General features: G+C 42.0%; 1 long non-coding RNA gene across 4 annotated transcripts in view; it reads left to right on the forward strand.

Moving 5' to 3' along the window:
• LOC135409265 (uncharacterized) overlaps positions 1-23,188 on the forward strand; it is a 42,317-nt gene that overhangs the window by 15,015 nt on the left and 4,114 nt on the right. Inside the window, exons 3-4 of one of the 4 annotated variants that reach the window (XR_010428129.1) lie at positions 15,683-15,856; positions 16,144-22,493. The exons of 1 other annotated variant lie outside the window; for it this stretch is intronic. This is a non-coding gene — a long non-coding RNA (uncharacterized LOC135409265). Of the gene's footprint in view, positions 1-57; positions 358-1,252; positions 4,168-15,682; positions 15,857-16,143; positions 22,494-23,188 lie in introns of those variants that run through there. 2 more of the 4 variants (XR_010428132.1, XR_010428130.1) reach the window with 2 other exon arrangements.

Here is a 23,188-nt window from a genome sequence, read left to right on the forward strand (position 1 = left end):
ATAATGCATCATAATCGTCTCTCTCATTAAATTTCTGCAATGTACTCTGAGAGTCAGATGGCCACAAAACATCACAAGACGCTGGCTGGGAACTTCATCGGCCGAGAAGCATGATGTATCACCCTCAGGAGGCACTACAGCAGTTCCAAGGGACGCACAGTTATATCAAACCAAGCTGAAGCTAAACTTTTTCTGAGAAAGGACACATTTGCTTTCAGTAAAAACATTACTGTTTCGGCATTTCTTCCAGATGTGCATCCAAAATAAATGTTGATATCAGAACTTTCTATGGAACAAAACATATAAATTTTGACAACTTTGCTGGGTTAAAAATAAATTCTACTTTCAAGGTTTTAAGTTCTTTTCCCAATCTCTTACATGGGAGCATGCACTGTAGTTTTTTATGCAGCACAAGTGACCTGCCAACTAGGTAGAATTATTTGCCGTGACTTGGGTCAGGAGGATGAGGGGAATCTGGTGAATTTCAATAAAAGCTTGAAACTTCCACATCTCCCCATGGGCGTGAGAAATGATAGATCAGAGGAACAAGGGCACAGGAATAGATGAATTTTGGAAGATGCTTCTAACACTGAAAAATAATTATATAGCATGAAAGTTAGTAAATTCAGAGTCACGATTGCCTTGGTGAGTCTATGCCTGTTAATTGCATTCTGGTAAGGTCTTTAATTACATCAGCACACAACACAGGACATAAAGCTTGGACAATATTTACATTACAGTTCTGCATTAAATCTATTCAGGCATAGAAATGTGACATATCTTGGGGTGATGCTGAAAGAAGGCAGAGACTGTTATGGAGCAGGTGCTCAGGTGATGATGGACCATATAGTTTGTTATGAGCTGAGTGTCAAGAGTGTGTGGCATAAAGCCTTAACACAGCACCAAAGGACTTTGACTCCAGTTGATATTTTATGGAACTGTAAGAATACAGTATGCAATTACCTAGGTTGACCTTCAACAAGGACACCATAGCTAAGACCTTCTTTTTTATTAAAAATTGTAAGGCAGATTTAGGATAAGATTTTGAGAGCAACTTCTGCCAAGGCCGGTGCTCCAACCAGTGCTGCAGGAGACAAAGGGAAAGAGCAGTCAGTGCTGCCAGTCTTTGAAAACAAGTATGGACAGTGTTTGCAGAGGCTGTATTGAATCACAGTGGAAAAGCAGAACAGTGATTTTATCTGGGTTTAGGATGAGGGGACTTTTCACTTACATGGTTTTTGTTTTTCATTAGGCTGTCAAGGGACAGGACAGCGTGTCACTGGAACATGGAGATCCAGACTACAGACAACACCAGGCATAGGATTATGCACAACACCTGATTGACCTTTCACAAGGAAAATGCTCACATCCCGGGCTGAGAATACCTCAGTCCAGTGTCTGCTTCTCTCTGTCCTTGAGGGCACAATCCTAGTTATACAGAAGTTAGCTCCATGTAACTGAGAATTTTGTCAGACCCTTTAAGGTCTCCCTGAGGACTGCTGTGAGGCAGCAGGCCTATGTTTAGAAGACTCATAGGAGACTTGTTTTGCTGGCAGAAATGATGAAGTTTGCTGTATCAAAATTAGTTTGAGCTCTGGGTGCTGCTCTTGGCTGGCCAAGAGACAGAGTCCTATCCGTGCTGCTCATGACCTTCACATAAAATACCAACTGTCTTCCCCTTCTCTCTAGTTCTTCAAGGTCATGAGAACATGAGATTCAAGTCAGTCGAAGTCAATTTGGTGCCTCTTCTGCTTTCTCTGGTGATGTATCCAGAGCACCCCTGATGAGCATGCCACATAGATCTCTTCATTCAATCCTTTGTCTTTCATCTCAAAGCCTTGGCTGGGCTGTATCTGTGTTTATTTAAAAGACTGTTCTGGCATTGACATTGATGCCCAAAGCACATCAATAAGGAATGTTGAAAAACTATCCTGTATACATCCTCAAAACACTGCAGAAGGGGATCACGAACCGTGACAGCACAGACAGGCAGGAAGTCAGATGCATATTCCTAGACTAAGAGGAGATCAGTCCTTTTCCATTTGTACCACATCATGTAAAAACAAACAGGGAAGATCATCTGTGTGGGAATCATAAATTACTACAGGGAAAACTCCCTTCTCCTTTTCAACTTGCTATCAACCTGTAGCAGTCATGGAATGTAATAGGTCTGGATTTTGCATTTGAATAGTCCCTTTGTATTTTATAGACTTGGATATGTCAAAAAAAGAACACTTGCTAGAGAGATCCTTTTTTATGTGTCACAGTTGGTTTGTGAACTCACACCAACTGGCTTCACGTGTTGCTGTATTTGGCATCTCCCCGGAGAAGGAGGAATCTCCCTTCTGTCCTTTCCCAGGAGGTGACCTCCTTTCTTTAGAAAGATAGCGATTAGCTGAGCTAGCAGAGCATGTGCATAACGCTTCTGGGGAGAATGGAAAGTGGTGCATGACTTCAGCAGAGTCCTGTTACTCACACAGCACTGACAACTGTGGAGAGAAAGGAAGAGGTCTAGAGAGTACAAAAGGGGCTGGAGCACACAGGGTAGTGTGGCTAATGAACATCACCTTCATGGTTAAAATAGTTGGTTTAAATTAAAGGAAGGCAATTATTGTTATTTTTAGATTGATTAGTGTGCAAAATTGGTGTCCTAGGCCTATAAATGGTGTCTTAATACTGAAAAAAAGAAAGGAAAAGGTGAAGGACAGTGAGAAAATTAGGTTGGCCATGCTGATAATGCAGGCATCATATATTGATGTCAGATATGGTTTATGTAGACATACACACATGTGCAGTAGCACATATAGAAGAGACACACATCCTAGACCATATACAAAACAGGGAAGATTTCAGTTAGCCAGGTTGTTTTGCTAGATCTAAGAAATCCAGTGCAGATTAATTTGCTCAGTATTGGTGCTTGCTAATGCCAAATGCCTGCACGCTATCAGCTGATTGTTAGCAAGGTGTAAATAAAAATAAAACACAGAAATTAAAATAAAACTATCTTTGATTAGCAAAAGAGGAGATAGCTTGCACCCTGATGTGCTGCTAAAGCTGTGCCTCTCAGGATGTGGATTTTCTTGGAGAATGTTTGAACTTGTAGCTGTAATTTTGCATAGAAACAATCATCATGAGAAGAATGATGGTCAAAATGGTCATAACCATCATATCAGGCACCATAATGTGAAGAGATCCAAAAACTAAAAAGAATATGTTCCCCTGAAAGGAAGCCAAGAGCCCATGCAATTCCTAGAGAACAAAACTTGGAAAGTAGCCCAAGAAAAGATCTATTGCATTAGTGTAGTGTACTGGTAGATGGGGCACAGTCCAAGGGTAACTGAGTCAAACTGTAACTATGAAAGTTTAAATATCTTAAAATTAAATTATCTGACTAACTTGCAGTCAAGATTTTTTTAAGTGCTTCCGGGAGCTTTTTGAATGCTGGATTTGATTGCTCAAGTTTGGAAGAACTGGAAGGATTCCAATGAAATATTAAGAAGCTAGTCTGCTGAAATTTTAGAGAGATAAGTGGCATAGTAGGGGAAGTTATAGGTCAGTTAGGGTGATATTGATGCTGGGAAAAAATGGCAGTGGGACACAATCAAATAACAGTTAAAGTACAGGAATTCAATGAGTGTTAGTCAATGAGATTTCATGGAAAAGGGATTCTACTAAAATAAATTCAATCTGTTCATTGAAAAGATTGCATTCCTAGCTGACAAAGCTAATTCTGTTAAGGTAGGGTTCAATTCCTTTAAAATGTGTTGAAATATTTTGCATTCCCATTAAAATCTGTGAATCTGCCAGGGCACTATTGCAAATAGTCAACAAAATAGAAATCATTCAAGTGACTGAAAACTGTATTTACTAATGGAGACTCTTAAGTAAAAGTTTCTAATGTAATCCCACAGAGGTGTGAGTTTGGTCTAGCACTGTTGAGTATTTTTACCGATAATCTGAAAACAAGTATAAAAATTATTTCTAATTAAGTTAGCTGATTGCAGCTTCTGACGGATGCAAAGAAAACTGGACAACTTGTTAGGCTGAAAACAGTTGAACATGCATGTGAGTACATCCAAATACACATATGGCAACAAAAAATTGTATGTGATGTTTGCAAGATGGGAAACTCCATTGTCAAAAAAAAAAAAAAACAAGCCATGAAAAGGGCAGTCAAAGAGTGAGAAGACTCAGAAATATGACCAGGTTGGAAGGGAATGCGTCTGGGGGACAGGTGTTGGGCACAGAGGAGTGCCTTCTTCCTTGTGAGACATAGTTTGGGGTAGTGCCACCGTGAATTTCAGGAAGAATATGGGGCTGGGAAGTGCTCTAAGAACAGCTATAGTGGGACTGTTTTAGGGAGTGTTTTAGAATTACACCTCTAGGTAAACTGCAAGCTGTGAAAGTTCCTGTGTTATACAATGTCACACAGAAATCTCACGTCCCTGAATTAAGCTGTTGAATTTGTCTGTTGACAGCCTTCTGGTAGGCAGACAAGAGCTCTGCCCAGGTTAGATGGGGAGGAAGCTGTGAGAATGCCTTCCTCGAGAGAGCATATGCAGTGTTAACACCACCAGACAATTTCTACCTTCTTTAGGAAAAAAGTGTCCCTTGGATGTAGCTCATGTTTTTAGGGAGAAAGGCTGGAAATTCTGGAAGAAGGAAAGGGCAACATAAGTCAAGCAAGAATATTGATCAGGTTGAAAGGATGGAAAGACTTTGTGCCTCAAAGACCAGCAGCATGGGAAAGATCTCTGTCAGTCCTATATCATATATATATGATATTCTCTGGAAAGCTGAGAAGTAGGGAAGTGAGATTTCAGTGTGTCGGCCACAAGCCACCTTACTCATCCTGTTGATAGCCACTAAAAGGCCAAAAAGGAACAGGCAGGTAGACTATGTGGAAAGACTTCAAAGGTACTGTTTTCTTATGTGTAAAGCTGTCTCCTCACCTAATGCAGAGTAGTTAAAGACCCTTGGACCTGGTGTTAGATTTTTGTCCCAGTGCTGATGCAAAGTAGGCATCAGATTTATGAAACAGAAAGGTTCCGTGATGGTAAAAGCAATGTGATTCAGTTTCTGATGGGAGCCTGTGTTGTTATGAGCTTTTAGGAAGAAAAATATTTTCTTTGGTTGATAGCCTTACATGAAGAGCCACATTTTGAAAGTGACCTTGACCTTCCTTCGAAACTTGTAACTCAGCAGAGTTGCTGAGGGGAGGAGCGGAGATTTACTCTTTTTAATTTCTAGAATTTGATTTTACAGCCAGGCCTTTAATTCAAGCCAGTAGCAAGTTCACGAACATATAGACTATACTACTTCTCTGCATACAAGGTAACTGTGTTTGAATTTTATGGCATTTGGGCTTGTGATTTCAAAATATTTCATACCCCATATGTGCACGTGGCTCAAGTGGGCAAGTGAAAATTCACAAGCTATTTTCGAAATGTTTGCATTTCATGCTATCAAATGAACAATATGAGAATTTGTTGACAATTGCACAGCTGTCAGAATAGCAAATCCAAATCTGGTAGGATGCATTGATTGCATACTGCTAGCCTGCACTGTGGCCATACTGGTGGAACTGTCCAGATAAAGAACAACTCTGGTTAACTCGTGGGGAAAGGGTTTGTGCCAGGTGACAAAAATGGTTGTAAGCATGACAGACTTCCAGGTGAGAGAAGAAAGAGGAAGTTCAGAAAAGATCTTTGAGCAAACTATTTACCAGAGATGTCACATCAAGCCTGCAATGATGGGTGTTTCTAAAGCTGAAGATCTGATAAGTTATGGCAGTCTTACTGTACACTCGCAGACCCTGCAGAGTGACATGTTTGAAAAGGAAGGAACCAAAGTCATCAGGAATGCTAACAGAGTGGTGTAACAAAAAATACTAAACCAGCCCAACTCGGGGTGACATATCAGACTGTCACACAACAGATTGTGGCCAGCAAAGTTATTATCAAAGAGTTGAGCATCTTCATATTTAGAAAGTAAAAATAAATTACAATAAACTTACCTTTATTATTATAAACAAATAAATAATGTAAATGCAAACGTGGCAGTGAAATGTAGCACAATAGATAACTGGATTTACACTAGCTTGATATAAAATGGGTTTTAGAAAGATTTCTTGTATGTAACGCTATTGGATATCAAAAAGAGGAAGGAAATATGGTAAGGGGTCTTTTACTGAGAGGTACAGTAAGTTAGAAAGCCTTCTAAAAATGCTCAGAACTTCTAAAAATGCTCAGGCTGTGGAAGAGAGAGGAAAATTAGTGTAAACCTAGGAAGGAGATGGCTCAGTGCAAGATAGGAAGGAAACAATTTATTGTAGATAACTTAACTAAATGTGGAAACAGTTTCAAAACAGCTTTGGAAGAAGACTGAAAGATATTTATGATGAACATATTTATCTAGGGTGCCTGTTGCTTGCCTCAAATCTGTTTAGGTCCCCGAGGAGCAACCTCTGTTGGTTTACCAGCAACAGAAGGCAATTGCCTCTGAGTGCTGGTGAGGATTAGGAAGTCAAGTGGGAACAGACAATACTCTGTTTTTGGCTCCAAAAGACCCTCTCAGGCATCTGAGTCTTATATCTAGCACATTTTCTTCTGCCCCTGAGCCCCCCACCCTGACTACCTCCCATCCTCTGGCTGCTGAGCTCCATTGCTCCCATGCAAAGCTGCAGCCCATTTAAATCAATTCTGACACCTAACACCTCTCTGTTTTCTCAGCCTGCCTGCCCCAAATATTTCCCTCCAGTCTTGACAGAACGGGTATTCACAGGGCAGCTCCTGAATAACAAGTTTCCATTTTTGAGACAGTTGTATGGGGAGCTTTGTGGTGTGGCAGCTGGCCAACGGGTGATCATTTAGCTGGGGTAGCTCACTACTGGGTAGTTAATTTGACATGCAAAACAGAGTGGTTTGGCTCTCTGCAAAGCCCAGTCAGACACTTCTGGGTTCCCAGTATTAAATTATGCATGATGTGCAATGCCAAAATATCAGCCCCTGTGTGCAAACCTTGCCTTCAGCGAGGTTCATCAGTCCAGCAGTGGCTCATTCATTCCAACACAATCAATTTTCTCCAGCGGTCATTGGGATCATTATCTACTTTACAGAGAGATGTGAGTTGCACTAAGCTGTTCACAACCTCTGCATCACTAAGCCGGGAAAAATAAAAAGGTGAAGACATAGTGGTGACAAATAGTGGTGACGAACCCATAAATATAGGGATGGGAAGAGAAGGTCCTTTCTCAGTGGTAACAGCCTGGGACACTGAATTCACCCCTTTTCCAGGAAATATATCAAGTGTAGAAATGAGAGCATGGTTGCAGAGATGGCTTCCCACTTTACACATGCGCTTTCTCCATCTCATTTAGGGCTTGGACTGAATAATCGTTATCACCATATGATAGCTATCAGGGACTAGCTGACACATTATAAAAGCCTAATGTAGCCAATACGCATTAGATTCTTAGCCAGCACCTGAATTGTTTGCCAGAACACTTTTGAGATAGACTGTTCTTGTGGTATTTGTATCACTGGCAAGAGCCAGGAATAGAGAAAATCTGGAAAACATTTCTCAGGGAAAGAAAAAAAAATAAATCTGTGAAGTGTTGTGGAGTCTAAGATGGTATGGAAACTCTCATTCCTTATTCAAATGGCTGTGGAACTTGGGAGTCTTTTGGGCCCTCAGACCAGTATTTCACACTTTCTGATCATGTTAGCTGTTGTAGTTGATCGGTCCTTTATTTTTCCCACAATTTTTGACCACTTCTCTCTCCCAAAGCCTGTGCTTCGACCTTGCTATTCCTCTAACTAACAAAACAAGATAATTGTGCCTACTGAACTCAGACACTTGAAAATCAGGGAAAAAATATTTAGACTATTAATAAAAAATGTATTCTTCTATTTCATGTGGCATTGGCCTTTCCTGTCTCATGCTGTCTCCAAATGCATGCAGCATCCTGAGGTCTCTAGGGAGCATTTGCTATCTGATCAGGCAGTTGTATATTACGATGACAACTGGAACATAAACCAAAATAGCCATAAAGGAAGCAGAATGGTCCCTATGGAATAGATTTTCATTGCCATTCATACACATCTCTCACACAGAGCTAATCGTGTAAAGTGCTATAACATGACTACTAAAGCCCCAGAATGGCAAATGAAATAAAAACTCTCTATACGTAAACACAGTTGGAATCTGTAGGACCCATTCACCAGAAAAGTCTGATATCTTGAAATATTTTTCTGTCTGTTAAATGGATGATAAAATGCGGTTTTCCACTGCATCAGAAGCACGGAGACTTCCTAACTGACTTCTACCTGACATTTCTTACTGAGATGAAGTTTTTCAGTAGACTGAAACCGTAGCTGGTTTATAAAAAAAATGAACTGGAATGTTTCCACAGCAAGGGCCAGCTCAGCTTTATTTGCAAGTCCCCAGGAGATGTGGCAGACCTCATGGGACCCTCTGTGTCTCCTGCATCCTTTGTGGGCAAGGATTGAGTTGAACTTCCTCTTGCTGTTCTACCATAATTCTCCCAGGCTTTTTCATTTTGGTAAAAAAATACTTGATTGATTTGAATTGCTCCTCTTACTCTTGGGAATACTTACATTTTCTCCTCTGCCTGGACAAAGAGAAACTTGCCAAACATCTCAAGTAAATTTTGTGGGAAAGCTGTTGTAAAATCCCTTTAATCAGTTGTGTAGTAGTAAGTGTTTCTGTCAGGTAAAAACCTGTGGTAAGATGACTTTCAATGAGAAATGTGAGCATGACATGCCTTTGAGTTATGCTTGATAAAAAGTGAGTTGAATATATTTTATCTTTATTGTTTTCTTTAATTTTTACTCACTTCATTAAAAATTTACAGTAGCAAATTATACCCTTATACCTTTTGTCTGGAAAATTCAATGGACCACTGGAGAGTTTATAAGATCATGCCTTCACAAACATGCAAAGAACTGGGAATGGAAGGAATTTCTAATCAGACTGCTAATAATGCCATGTGGAAGAATATAAGGAGGAAAGATGAAGGCAAATGTCAAGCCCAGGGGGAGGAGGATGCCAAGCAATAATGGTGGTGCATCCAAACAGAACATACATATATTTTGCTAGAAGAGTGTCGAGTGTCATGCTGAGAATTCCTATCACTCGGCTCCTCTTGATCCCACAAAACACACACAGTTCAGCCACAAGGTATCCAGTGCTTTAAAATGTCATCTCCACAAAAAGTGATCCCTGAAGTTTCTATCCTCTGTCCCAGGGTTATGCAGCCACATTTATAATGGAGTTCATGCGAACAACTGGAGCAAAGCCTCATCTCTTTACATGTGGATGTATCTTCCAACTGCTAGGAAGCCTCAATAGGACTGGATTTCCTGCAGGAGACAGTTAACACCTCTGGTTTGTAAGAGAGCTGTACCTGTAAGGTAAGCAAAGAGTGAGAAGGTGGTATTAGAAAGAAACAACCTTCTCTGCACCTTGTTTAAGCCTGTGGGAGGGAGCTGAGAGAGTCATCAGAATGGACCTGACTTGTTCTGTAACATCTTCCTTTAAGATGTGAATTAAATGGCGGTGTTGATAGGAGTTGGGCTCTTGGCTTGCAGGAGAACTATTTGTGCTACTGTGTCTTACCAGGCCTGCAAATAAACCCCAATATTTCAGTGGTTGGAAAACCCAGAAGGAAAACTGAAGCTGACTGTATCCTTAATGACTGCCCACAGCTGCCACGAGTCCCCTGCTGGGTGCTAAGTGACCACAGAAAAACACACCATGGTCACACCAAGTGGGAACTGAGAAGCTGAGGAGTGCTATGCTGACATGTCCCTTCCCCTGTGTGGCTGGAAGGCATTTGACACCTACCCTTAAAGCTTTTGTTCTAAGCAATCACCTTTCTGTAAGGTTGCTTTGTCACTGGCACATATGAGGGGACATGGTACCAAAGGGTATGCCTCTGTCGTCTTTTAATTCCCTGAAATGTCCGTAAGCTTGGCAGGTTATGGACTGTGGAGGTTAATAGAAGATTTGGTGTTCAAATAGCAGTGGAAGAGCTGTTTGTTTTCAGATGAAGTGTTCTTAATGAGAGATTTTTGGAGCTAGGTCTTCTTGGTGTTTCCTGTCTCTTCATGACCTACCACTTCCCTTTTCCTCATGATTAGTTTAATTTGAACATCAAGGTTTGGACCTTAACCTCCCATTCTGTAGGGAGTGGGGAGAAGACATGTATCTGAATAAAATGCCAGCAGTGGCTAATGCCATAAATCAGAGGGATTTTAGAATCTGATGACAAACTGAATTCCTGTCAGAAAAGAGCAGAGCTGACCCCTCCCAAACTGTCATCGAAGCCGGGTCATAAAAATCACAGCTGTCACCAAAGCATGCCAGGCCTCTGGGGGACATGCCATCCTGGGGACTCATCTGCTGCTTCCATGGCCAAATTCCAAGCCCTCAGGCACATTCCACTTGACATTTTGTCACATCTCTTGCTGGTGCATCTGTTCAGGGGCATTAACTCTTCCTAAATCACTTTATCCCTTTTTTCTCCTCAGGAAAAACAAGGTTATGGGAGACGAAGAGGTCTGAGCAGTGGTCTGTGTCACAAAACAGAGTCCAAATGTTTAAAAATTGGCAGTATCTGGAATAACTAATCCAGTAGGCAAGTTATTACAGCAATAGCACCAGAAATATAACTGGTGTTCACATAAACTTCAAAAAATTATTTTAGCTGACATTTGTACATACAAAATTACAGGAAATCTTCCAAGTTGTGCTCCTTTGAGCTTTGGCCACAGACAGAAATCTGTGTCAAAAGGAGATGGATGAGCTTGAAGTCAGACCAGGATGACAATTGTTGACCTGAGATGACTGTACACTCAGCAGTGGCATGTAAAAGTAAAGATGTTGAGGCACCTTTCCCAAACCAGTTGATGGGATCCAAGTTCTAAGATGCCTCTGTGTGCATGAATGAAAGTTTCTATATTCCACTTGTGTATGGGATAATAGCCAAACAAAGGCTTTAAAATTCACAGCTACAACTTGTCCCACAGGGATAGCAGCAGAGAGGCTGTGTCTCCAGACATCAGAGAGGCTGTAAAGTACTGAAGAGTCACTGTTGTTTCAGAATCACAAAATTTGAATTCATGTGGGCTAAAGGTCTAACTGATTTCACTAAGGATGGGAAATGACAGCCATCTGGCCTAGAAGAACTTGGGGAGTATTTGCTGGACTTCTCATGTTACTAGTGACAAAACTTCTAAGAGTTTCTAAAAATAATAGGTGCTAATTTCTTTACATGCAGTGTCCTGCATCCGGGATGAGATAGTTCAGTATCAACTTTTATGCTGGACAAGGAGTTAATAAATAACCTAAAGGTCAGTGGTAGCTTCAATCACCAGTGGTGGCAAAAGTGTATTTTGTCACATGCAAACAGCATTGCATGAAATAGTAAATTAATTTAAATTAAAACTCTAAAGGCCATTTCCTATGCTCATACATATTTCAGAATGGAAAACTTTTAAAAGCCCAGTGAAGCCTAGGACCCCCTTTGTGGAACCCCTACCAGATGAACGCTCACAAGAAATCACCATGAGCATGTGTAAAATGTATTTTGTTGGATATGGATGGAAATATAGATGAATGGAAATCACCCTGGTTAAAAGGCTACCTGAAAGTAGTGTTTAAATGACAATCTGTCAGATAACACAATAGAGAAAGAGAAAGCAGCAGGTAGTTAATATAATTTATAAATTAAAAATACATGTATGAGAAGTCAAAATAATGCTGTTTTAAAAATAAAAGTGACCAATGTGGTTTTAAAGAGAACATTTAAAAGTATATTAGGAACAAAAAACCAAACCAAACCACCACAACAACGACAACAACAACAAAACCACCAACAAAAAAACCAACACTCAAGAAACCTCCCAAAGCCTTGCTTGAATACAGGCCTCTTTAACAGCAAAACTTTAAAGTCACAAGTGTTCAGTTCACATTATATTCCAGTTATACAGACAAAATAAAGCAGTGTGGTGCGGTTTATTATGTCTGATATTAAATAAAAAGTTTGCAGTCTGTAGCAATTTAAGGTGTGAGACAGAAGCTACTTAAATTAAAGAACGGTTTTTTGAAGTAGTGAAGGGAACATCCTGAATCATACTCTTCTCACAAATCTTGTGAATCTCAAAAATTTTGAACTTTTGAAGGATTCTTTTGTTCTGGAGTTTAACAAAGAATAGAGGCCCAAGAAAATTTTGGTTTGCAGATGCCCGTTTAGTTTCCAGCATGAGAGCCCACAGTTTGTAAATCAACTGCTCAGACAAAGTCACATGCATTGAAGTTCTCAGTGAAAAAAATTATCTCCCTTTGCCCTCAGAATGCTGAAAACCCCTTCGGTTCTATATAACTCTCTAAACAAGCAACAGCTGAAAGCAAATACAGCTTGTTCGGTTTTCCTCTAGTTCCTTGCAGGTACCAGGAGGGTGTTTCTCTTTGATGTTCTGCTGACCAGACATATTCTGGTGTGCTTTCAGGCTCTTGGGGAAAGACATAATGTTTGTTTTCTTGCTTTGCTTTTTCCTGAGGGCTGAGAAATTGTCAAAAGTTGAAGATAGCTCTGTGACTGGGAGCTGGTTGTGCTCCAAAGCACTTCTACTGTAGATGCCTGAGGATGAGACCCTGTGCCACTTTGTTCAGGGACATAGTCTCTGATTTACTTGAGGTGAAGACGAGGCTTCCTCAAGGTCACACTGGCATAGTCTTGAAGGTAGTTTCACCTTCTTCTGCAGTACAAAGTGCACTTTGTTTGCAGGGCTGTCAGTTGTGTTCATGGAGGGTTTCCCTGCTCCTGCTGGGATGTGGGCACAGAGCTTGTCAGAGGCTTTTGCCTTGCCTTCTCCTTGGCTTTGGTCAGGCTTCAGTCTTAGTCTTGGAATTTAATGTGAAATTATCTGGGCAACATGTGATACAAGTCAGTCATCCCTGTGAATCTCTGAAAATACTTCCAAGAATAATTTGAGAAGGTTCTGAACAATTACTATAATTAAATATTTTAACGTTCACAGACCAGGTACATTTTAGAAAAGACCTTAAAAGAGACTTGCTGAAGAGCACTCTGAGGTATTCCTATTGGTATTTCACAGGTCCTGGAAGAGCAAGACACTTCCAAATGCAAGTGGAAAAAAAGCTAGCTGTTTTTCCTGTTTTCAAGAGGATAAATTTGGTTGCTCAAGCAAACACAGGCACATTAACCTGGCATTAATCCCAGGGAAAATTATAGAAAGACACATAGGAGACATGACTGGTAAAGAATTAAAGGATACCGATGCAATTAAATACCATTGGTGTAATAATATGGAGAGCAGATCCTGTTGGAAAAAAAAAATAAGATGTCTTTTTAGGCAGTGGTTACAAAGTGACTGATAAAAGTATGTTTGCTGAGCAAACCACTTGATGACTTTCTGATGTAAGTTTCAGCTTTTACAAATGTCTATACTGTCCTTTTGATAAAGAATCTTCCTCTGAAAAGATGGATTTTTTTTTAAATTTCTTTTCTTTTTTTTTTTTTTTTTTTTTTTTTTAATGGGAGTTTGTTTTATACAGGATTTTTCCCTTTTGGAGAATCAAAACCATATGTTTCAGTTTGGGTGTATATTGAAATGTTTCAGTTTGTGTGTATCTTGAAATATTCAGTTTGCTAAATGGAGGCAAAGCCCAATCACAGGTCTTGTCTGAAATCCCATTCTTTGTGAGGAAAACATGAGGACTCTCAGCGCTTAGCTGGACAATTTCAAGTTTATCAATTTGCAACCAAATCATGCAGATGGTGGATTTATTTAGCAGGTCTCTAGAGTCAGAACAGCAAATCTAAAGAGGGAATCAACAGCTTTGAAAGATCCAGACCTCTGAAGCTGGAGCTAGACCAATCTATACCAAACGGAAAGAGGAAAGACAATGCTTACTAGACATTTTCCACAGTGGCACCTTATCTGCTAAACCTGATGTTGCAAAAGTCTCCTTTAAAAACAGCTGGTTCAGGCAATCGGTGCAAAGTGAGACTAGGTGCAGTACTGCTATGAGTTCTGACAGCAGTGTGCAGTGCTTCTGAGGATTTATAACATCCTCTTTGCTTGCACCACAGCTTGGTACTGTCTCAGGCAGCCTCCACCCTGCATTGTTCTGGAGGTCTCATCCCTGGCAACACAGGCTGTGTGGTGGATGGGTTAGAGCACTACAGTCCAACATAGCACAGTGAAGGAGATCAGTTCTGTTACCCCTCTACATAAGCTTAAAGTTTGGGCTTTAATTCCTTATGTTTCCTTACTTTCAAAGGGAAACAGAGAGCATAAGGATCCTTGTTCCTCTTCCTCCCCATTCCTCTCCTTGTTGCCTCTGTGGCTTTCTCAGTCAACTCACTATCCTCAGCAACCCTCAGTGGTTGTTCCTCCCCCGTAAGGTTCCTTCTTGCCAGACTGTCCTTCCTCTTTTTTTTCTCTTCCTTTTGTCCCTTTCATTTTCCTTCCTAGTCACCCAGCTCTTGTCTCCAGCCTTTCTACCTGAGACTCCCCAATGGCAGGTTTCCACATTCCTCGTCCTTGCTCCTACTAGCTGCTGAGTTTCAACCTCTTGAAAACAGTCTCCTCTCTCCCATATCCTTAAACCTGTTCCATCTGGAAGCTGGTGGTGACACAGCTGCAGTGGCAGAAGGGGCGGCTAGTGAACTAGCCCACTCCCATGGCTGCCGCTGCAGCCTCACAACTGTTACTCTGCTCCCCAGCTTCCAGGTTAAAGTGTGTTCTTTTTCTTTTTTGGGGACAGTTGTAGGGGTATTTTGAATTTTGCATAACTTGCAATTCATTGGTTACTCCTGAACTGCTCTAATCTAAAACGAAAGGAGATCAAATGCAAATGTGTTGATCCTGGATTTGCTGCTTTTATCCTTCAAAAGAAATTTAAGAAGTCACATGCATATGGCAATGAAGAACCATCACAGAAAAGGATAGCATGTTGCATAGTAAATATTGACAGATATGCAGCAGATATCTGTCCCACTCCTTTCTTTTGCTCTCTCTCTTCCTCTCTTCATTCTTCTATCTCAGCAGCCAGCCCTGCTTTTGCTTTCTTCCATCTGGCAGCTCTCAGAATAATCTCACCCACCTGTTAAATGAGAGAACGTCAAGTTAAATTTACAGCAGGGCCTGGAAACAGGATGCTACAGAAAAGTATTTTAATTAAAATCCTTTAATTGAACGCATGCTTCCTTGTGAAAAGGGAGCTGCCAAGAAGGGCCTGATGTCACCACCTCTACCCCCATTTGCCACAAAAGGAGAGCAATTGAAACCAGCTCTCAAGGTGGAAAGAGGAAAGGGCATTTCCAGGGAATTTTCCAGGGTCACCCTTGCAAACTCTTAGATGGTTCATGGGAGGTTTGCCCCCTTACCAGAATCAGAGCTGAAGGTGCTGCAACAGCTGTGCTGCTTCTGTCAGGCACTTTCCAGAGTAACAGGCTGCCATGTGTGTATAAGGATGAACCAATATCTATGTGAAGCCTGAACTCTGTATAGAAACAGGACAAATATAAGGCCTGACGTGGAGATCACCATCGCACAAACTCTCCTGGGAAGACTTCACGCTCTGCTTTGCTAGGCTGTCAAGTGGGATTTTAAGACCTATTTTGTTGCAGTTTCTGGAATAGATACACGAATGGAGAGCAACAGATTGATATGAAAAGGAAAATGGCAAGACATGTCAAGAGACAAATGTCTGGGTTCCCATTCGGAGAGTCTAGATGACCATACCTGGTGCAACTGTTCGGTAACTCTGGACACAGCCTGCGGAGAGAGGAATAAAAGACTGGGTATGTCCAAAAAACCAAAGGTAGGAGGCAAAAGGAAGTATTTGGGGAGAAGAGGGAATTAGCAAGTGCTGTAGAACTGCGTCACTGCAATGTAACTCTAGCTCTTCTAAATACTATGCAAATCCATCGACACCATATACTTCCTGTAAGCATGAAACCTCTGACTTTTCTTTCCTTGTTAACTGTTATGAAAAGAGAGTTACAGAGAATAAAATGCACAGTACCTGCCTCTATCTAAAGACATAGTAATACTACTAACAATCCATGACATTTTGCAATATTTACAGGATTTTCCGTTAAGTTGCCCACAACACGTGGAGGGGAAGTTTGGCACCACCGCATTCCTGCACCTCCAGGCTGGTAAAGGTCACTTCCTGTGAGCCTCTGGTCACAGAGCAGAAAAGTTCCCGGCACCCTCAGGTGTTAGCCAGCCCTCCTTTCTTGACAACAGAGAATCCTTTCATGAAACACATTTATTTTACATTTTGATATTTTAATGCTTCATTGGCCTATTTAGAAATTGGAAAATCTTACATCCCCTCTCGAGAAATCTGGCAGGTATGTTTGGCTCATACTGGGAAAGCAAAACCACTGGCAAACCCTCTAGCCTTTGCTAAAATTCAAAAAGGACAGTCCAAGTGTTAAAGGCATTTGGAACACCCTTTGGGAATGCTGGGGACTCAAGCATGAAAGAATGAAGACTTAAGGAAGGGTAAAGTTTTTTACACAGCAAATTCTGGGGTGTAAGGATGACTTTCAGACAAACAGTATAGCTCCCCGAAACAGTATATAGGTCAGGGTTTTAGGGTAATGGAGAATAGAGAAGCCAAGCCTCTTGTCCAAAGCTTTTTGAGTCTCACATACTTACTTAGCAGCAATTCTGAGAAAGTGTTGTTGAGTGCAGTAAGAGTTTGCACACCAGGAGCCATATTTGTCTGTTCTTCAGCAGCTCACGTCACCAAATGCGCTCTGGAAAATACTTGAGCATCTCTTTGGAGATGAGGAGCAGAGCTGATGGACCAGGAGTGCAGGGCCAATGCTGCAGATGTGGGTAGGTTGAGAGTAGGGACAGCAGTTGGTGAGAAGCTCTTAAGACAACTTGTAAAAGAACTACTGACAGTAGAGATTACTCCACCAGGCAGAGCTCTAAATGGATATTTGTATACACATAATATCTTATGCAACACAAGATAATGGCAATGTCCCATAGATACTTACCATGCATTTTAAAGAAACACCTAGTGAAAATGCCCCACTATTGAAGAACAATTCTATTCTTGAAATAGCACAGAAAAATGGAGAAATGTCCTTGATAAACTGAAAGTTTCCATGACAACATTACTCTATAGCTGTATTAACCACAGTGTGCTACAAAAATTATTAAATGAGCTTGGAATTAGGGTTCAGATTCTCAGCTGATGAGACATTTCTGTAGTTTGAAAAACCTGCATTTTGTTTTGTGCTAAAAAATCTCAGGAGTTTGCGGGCATACAATGAAATATTAAGATTCTGCCTAAAATCCTTTAAGGAATCTACAGCATCACGAGTCTTCAGGCATTCACTTAATTTGGACCATATGAACCTCATGAGTCATTTTCAATCAATCAGAAGGTAACTGCTCAAGAGCAAGAGACAGCAAAATATAGCTAGTGCCATACTACAAGCCTCGCACAGCATACACACAGAGTGCCAGGAATATCCTGTGCTGCCCAGTTGTTATCAGGCTGTTAAGCCGATATATAAAAGAGTGAGAAGTGTTGTCACTTGCAGCTAGGATCAACAAGGCTGACTGAGCACCAGAGCAGTGACTGTAGGTAGGAGAGTCAGTGTCATTTTAAAGGAAGTTTTAAAAATGGAATGGAAGATGGGAAAGAAAGGAGAAATCAGAGGTTCAGAGAGAGCAAGGCTGAAGGGAATGTCCCTGCAACCATTCAGTCTTTCCCTAATGTTCATGGTGGGGAAAGGCTAAATGTGACCAGTCACAGAGACTGTATTAGACCATATACAGTTTCAGTGAAGCAAGCACTGTTTAAGGAACTGTCTGCAAGGGGAGGTGAGTTGAGTCAATGCATGCTTGTTTTGGGTCTCCTGCTAAAGCTCAACCCAGTGCTGCAGTTGACCCAGAAAAGTGGAGGAATGGCAATGAATGGGCTTCCAGTCAGTAGAGGCTTGCAAGAGACAAGCCCTGACAGCATGTGGTGATGCCATCTGGCTGCCTTTCTGTGGCTTTTGGCAGACTCAGTAATTGCAGGCAGCATCTGAGGAAGTCGTGGCAACTGAGCTTGCCATTCACTTCTCAAAGCTGCCACTCCAAGTTGGGTGTGAGGCCAAGCGGTGTGGCCAGAGCCCTGTGTGGGTGTGAGAAGCTGGCCCTGTCTTTTGTCAGCCTACATCTGCTCTCTGGGGACACAGCTCCAGTTTCTAATGCTGCCAGGTTGGTATGCCTCACTGCTCCACTGACCGGTTTTAAGGAAAATGTTAATCACACTTAGTTTGTATTAGTTACAAAGAAAAGACTATGAAGTCCAAACTACTCAGGTCAGTAGCACTGTTACTGGCATATTCCCGAGCTTAAAGCATGTCTGAGTCACCACCCTCAGATAAATGAGTGTAATATTTCTGTTGAGGGAGCTTTGCATTTTGCAAATATTAAGGTTTTAATGGAAGAACCCATCTAGTGTGAGTGCATCTCTGTGGATACCACATTGTCAAACACAGACTGAAAAACCAGAGATCTGGGTACTCCAGAAGACCCTGGAGAGGCCCTGGGAGTCACCCACATTGTGACAGCATTGGAGGGCTCATTTGAAGATGAAAGTCTCCAGGTTGCACACAGCTGCAGCCGGACCTGTGCCCGCTGCTAGAAAATATCAAAATGCCAAACACTTCGGGGTACCTGAGGTCTGGAGAGTGCACGAGTACTTTCCATTGCTTAGCTGTTGCTTATCCTTCTCCCAGAACTGGATGCAAACTCCAGAGGTGTGTGCTGGACCCAACAGCGCACTGCAACTGTAACCACCCATCATTCTGCCGGTCCAGGATCATGTCCTGGAGGGACTAATTTTAGAAACCTAATAATGTGAGAGAGAATCCCAGGTGTTGTTCACATGAAAGGTTTTACTCTTTCCCTAGCAAAAGAGACACAGAATGTAATCGAATTTTGGTCACATACTGTAAGTTACCGGGTTACTTTGGTAACCAGCTCTCTACACCTGAGCTGTGTCACTGGGTCCTGGGAATATCTTCAGTTTTTCTTGTGCTTTTGACAGGCTATGGAGAGCTGGGTGCTTCCAATCCCATCAATGCCCTCAGCAACTCTTTTTTCAAGTTGGCTGTGTGCTCTGCCAAGTTACTCACTCCTTCACAATGGTGTTCAATGGTAGGGAAGCAGTACGAGCCAGGGTGGGTTAAGCCTACAACTGAGCCTGAAAATCCCAAGTCCTAGACTTATGCCATTCTCAACCAGGTCATTCCACCTCTGTGCTTCTCTTAGCCGAGCCTTAAACCAACAGCCCCAAAGAAAGGCAAGAACAGGGATTCAGAAGTGCTGAATAACTCCAAGGGACTGCAATGCATCCTACACCACCAACTCCCATTTGTTGCAGTTTGTCATAGCCAGCTGATGAGTAAGCCCCACCCTATGACAAGCAGTCAAGTGGGAAGGGCAGCAAAAAAGTCCTCCCCACTTGTAGTAGAGTGTTGCTCCATTAAGGCTTGATGTGCTCCAGAAAATGCACTCAAACTGGTATTTCTGGGAACAGATCCTCACTCTTCCCGGGAAGCGCATTATGTGAACCCTGCCCCAAAACACTGCTAAAACTTTTCTGCCTTGAGCTGTGCAGTGAGTTGGTTGAGCCCACAGCTAGCCAAAGGAAGGGAAGATGTCCCACCCCAGGTACTACTAATCCAAGAACCAATATCACCCCTTCTCCGAATCCCTCTTGCACTGGCATTGGTTTAAGTATTGTGTAATTAAACATGACTTTCAATGCTTCCACTTATTTCTTTCTTCTTCTTTTTAGTGGCTAAAGGGACATCTTCCCAACTCCTGATTTACACATTGTTGTTTCAAGTTCAAAATATAGCGGTCGGTCCTTCATAAAACATGTGCTCCATTTCCTGCTCTTCCCCTCCCTGGAGAGGGGAGAGTTGTTGTTTGTCTCTCTGCTTTCCCCCCTCTCCCACTGCATCCCTACCAACCCCTCCAAGGCTTTTCCCTCACCTTTCTCACAATTTCCCTTAATGCTGGTCACCCCTCCTCTCCTCTGCAGCCCTTTGCTATTCACATCCTCACTCCGGAACACTCTTCTTGCTGTGCCTCACACTTCTCTGTGCTCCATCGAACTCACCCACGTCACTGCATTGGTTTTGGCCTCTTTCCTCCTGCACCCTGGACCCTCTTGTGTGTCCCCAAGCTGTGACTTTAGCTAAATACAGGTCCCCATGTTGCCCTCACTCCCTGCTCCTGCTCCTCAGCTCCCCCTAAGTCCCTGCCTGGAATTCTGAGAAGCTGCCCCTTCCCTCTGTCTTTCAAGGCTCTTTCTCCTCTAGTTAGAAGTGACCTACCTGTCTCTTAGATGCTTTCAATTCCAGGAGCATCCAGCTGAGGGAAGACTACTGACATCTTGGCTGAGGACTGTCTCAATCCAAATTTACTGGGAATGACTGCTGCGTTGGTCTCTCTGATAGAGAATGTTGGAAGATGGAGCAGTTTTGGTTACTGTTGATTTGTGTCAGCAGATCCTAAGGGAAAAATATTGGATAATTCAAGACTCATTAGACATGGTCCTCTCTCTTGTTCTTTTCTTCGGCTCCCTGCTTTCCCAGGAAGGTTGTTCAGCCTGTTGTCCCCTTCTCAGTGACTTTTGTTTTTCTTTTTTCTTACTATTGTTTTCTCCTTGGTGTTCAAATAATTGTGAGGGTAAATTAATTAAATTGAAAACAAAAGAAAAATAATAAGTCTCAAAAAACACCCTCAAGACAATGTCCAATCACAATTATAGAAAAAGCTGATCGTGCTGTGACCGTACAAGTCTTGAAGAAAAACTCAAAAACAAACTGCAAACAGGGCAGAGGGGGGAGCAAAAGGAAAATGCATGACAAATCCACATGAAGTGTCCCAGACAGCTTTTGTCTGCACAGAAATGTTTTTATGGGATTCTCTGCAGAAAAAGGAACAAAAAAATTAAGGAGTTGGGTTCAAAAGATCAAGTTGCATTTTCATTGATCTCAGACTTGTAAGAGCTGCCTCATCAATCACAGTTGCTCAAAAATTCCTATTAATGGCCTCAAGTGCTGGGGCGGCCCATATGGTTCATCTTTGTAGCATTTGGGCAACTCCCTGGGAGCAGTATGAGATCTGTCAGTGTCAGAGCCAGACATTCTGTGCTCATCCCTACATTCCTGCAAGCAGTGTAAGGAGAATAACATCACTACAAGACTGAGAAGCTCCATCTGATTCAGGATACAAGTAGCAGTAGAGAATGAGAAAAGAATAAAAGCCAAATAATTTGGCTTTCAGAGACACTGTCGACAACTGCAAACCTGGGTAAAAGTCCCAGTGTGTAGTCTAGGAGATGTATGGGACAGCTTCAAGCCAAGGCGCTGCACAGCACTGCACAGAAATAAACACCTGTTTGCTCTTACAGAGCTGAGAGCATGGCTGGTGGAGGCTTTCAGACTGGAAAGGAAAATTAAGAGGAGTATCCCCTAATACTATGCTGGATGATGTGATTAACACCATGGTGGGCTGGAAGCCTTGTCAGGTACAGCTTGAGCTTGTCTTGTCCTGAGCAACAAAGTCAGCATGGTGTTAGAGCACTGAATGGTAACATTTAGACAGAGCTCTGTTGCTGTGCAGGCAGGAGCTGTGCTCCTCACCGCTGATTCATGCCCATGGGAGCCAGATGTGCTTCAACTGAACTGAAGACTTTAGCTGCTGGCTTCGGCATTGGACATCCACAGTAGTATGGACAGATGTTCTTGATGATGGCCTCTTCCCTTCTGCACCCTGGACTCTCTTGTGTGTTTCCAAGCTGTGACTTTAACAGGTACCCATGTCACCCTCACTCCTGCCCCTGCTCCTCAGGCTCTCCCTATTTCCCTGCCTGGATTTTTAAGAAGCTGCATCTTGATGATGAGCATGTTTCCCATATTCCAGAGGATTATCCCAACTAGCCAAACTGACTCCATGTCCTTAATGCCATTCCTTGGAGACAATTCAGATCCAGAGCCAAAATTCAACAAATCTCTCTAATGGGTACAATTTTTCCTTTGTAGTAATTTCTCTTTCTTTCTCACATTGGGAAAATTGTCATGAAGACACATTTTTTAAATGGATCTTCAACTCAAGTTGACATTGGACTTAATTAGCAACAAAATAACTCAGAAATGTACACCGAAAATAATTGTGCTGCAGCCTGACTTTGGTAAGAGTTAAAGCATTCACTTTACCACTGTTGTCCCAAAAGCTGAGCTGAGTTTTCAGAGACATGGAACACCTCTCCTGTGAGGAAACATTGAGAGTTGAAGTTGTTGATCCTGGAGAAGAGAAGGCTCCAGGGAGACCTTGTAGCAGCCTTCCAGTACCTGAAGGAGGACGGACTTTTTCGTAGGATCTGTTGCGATATTACAAGAGGTAATGGTTTTCAACTAAAAGAAAGTAGATATAGACTAGATAAGGAAGAAATTTTTTACAGTGAGGGTGGTGAGATACTGAAAGAGGTTGCCCAGAGAGTTGGTGGATGCCCCTTCTATGTAAATATTCGAGGTCAGGTTGGACAGGACTGAGCAACCTGATCTAGTGGAAGATGTCCCTGCTTATCGCAAGTGGTTTGACCACATGACCTTTAAAAGTCCCTTCCAAGCCCAACCACTCTATCATTCTATGGTAAATATAGTTGGACAGTTTTTGGAATCTGAAATAAACACCAGGGACCAGCAGATTGTTGCTTTCACAGGTAAGCTTTTAATGCTAGCCATGACTGTTAACATATTTGTGCACCACTCTGCTCTTATTGAAATGGAATGAAGCTGCATCAAGTGAAATTCAGATTGGACATTAGGAAAAGGTTCTTCACTGACAAGGTGGTCAGTCACTAGAAGAGGCTCCCCAGGAAAGTGATCACAGCATCAAGCCTCTAAAAGGGGCATCTAGATGATGCTCTCAGTCATATGGTTTAGTTTTAGGTATTTCTGAGAAGAGCAGGGAATTGGAATCAATGATCTTTATTGGCTCCTTTTAAGTTGAAATATGCTATGGTTCTGAGCTGTGGCACAGCAAGTAGGAGCTATCAATATGCTCAGGAGATCCTTTGAATTTGCAGGGTCTTA

Source organism: Pseudopipra pipra, chromosome 2, assembly GCF_036250125.1.
Source record: "Pseudopipra pipra isolate bDixPip1 chromosome 2, bDixPip1.hap1, whole genome shotgun sequence".
In the NCBI taxonomy this organism is placed as follows: Eukaryota; Metazoa; Chordata; class Aves; order Passeriformes; family Pipridae; genus Pseudopipra; species Pseudopipra pipra.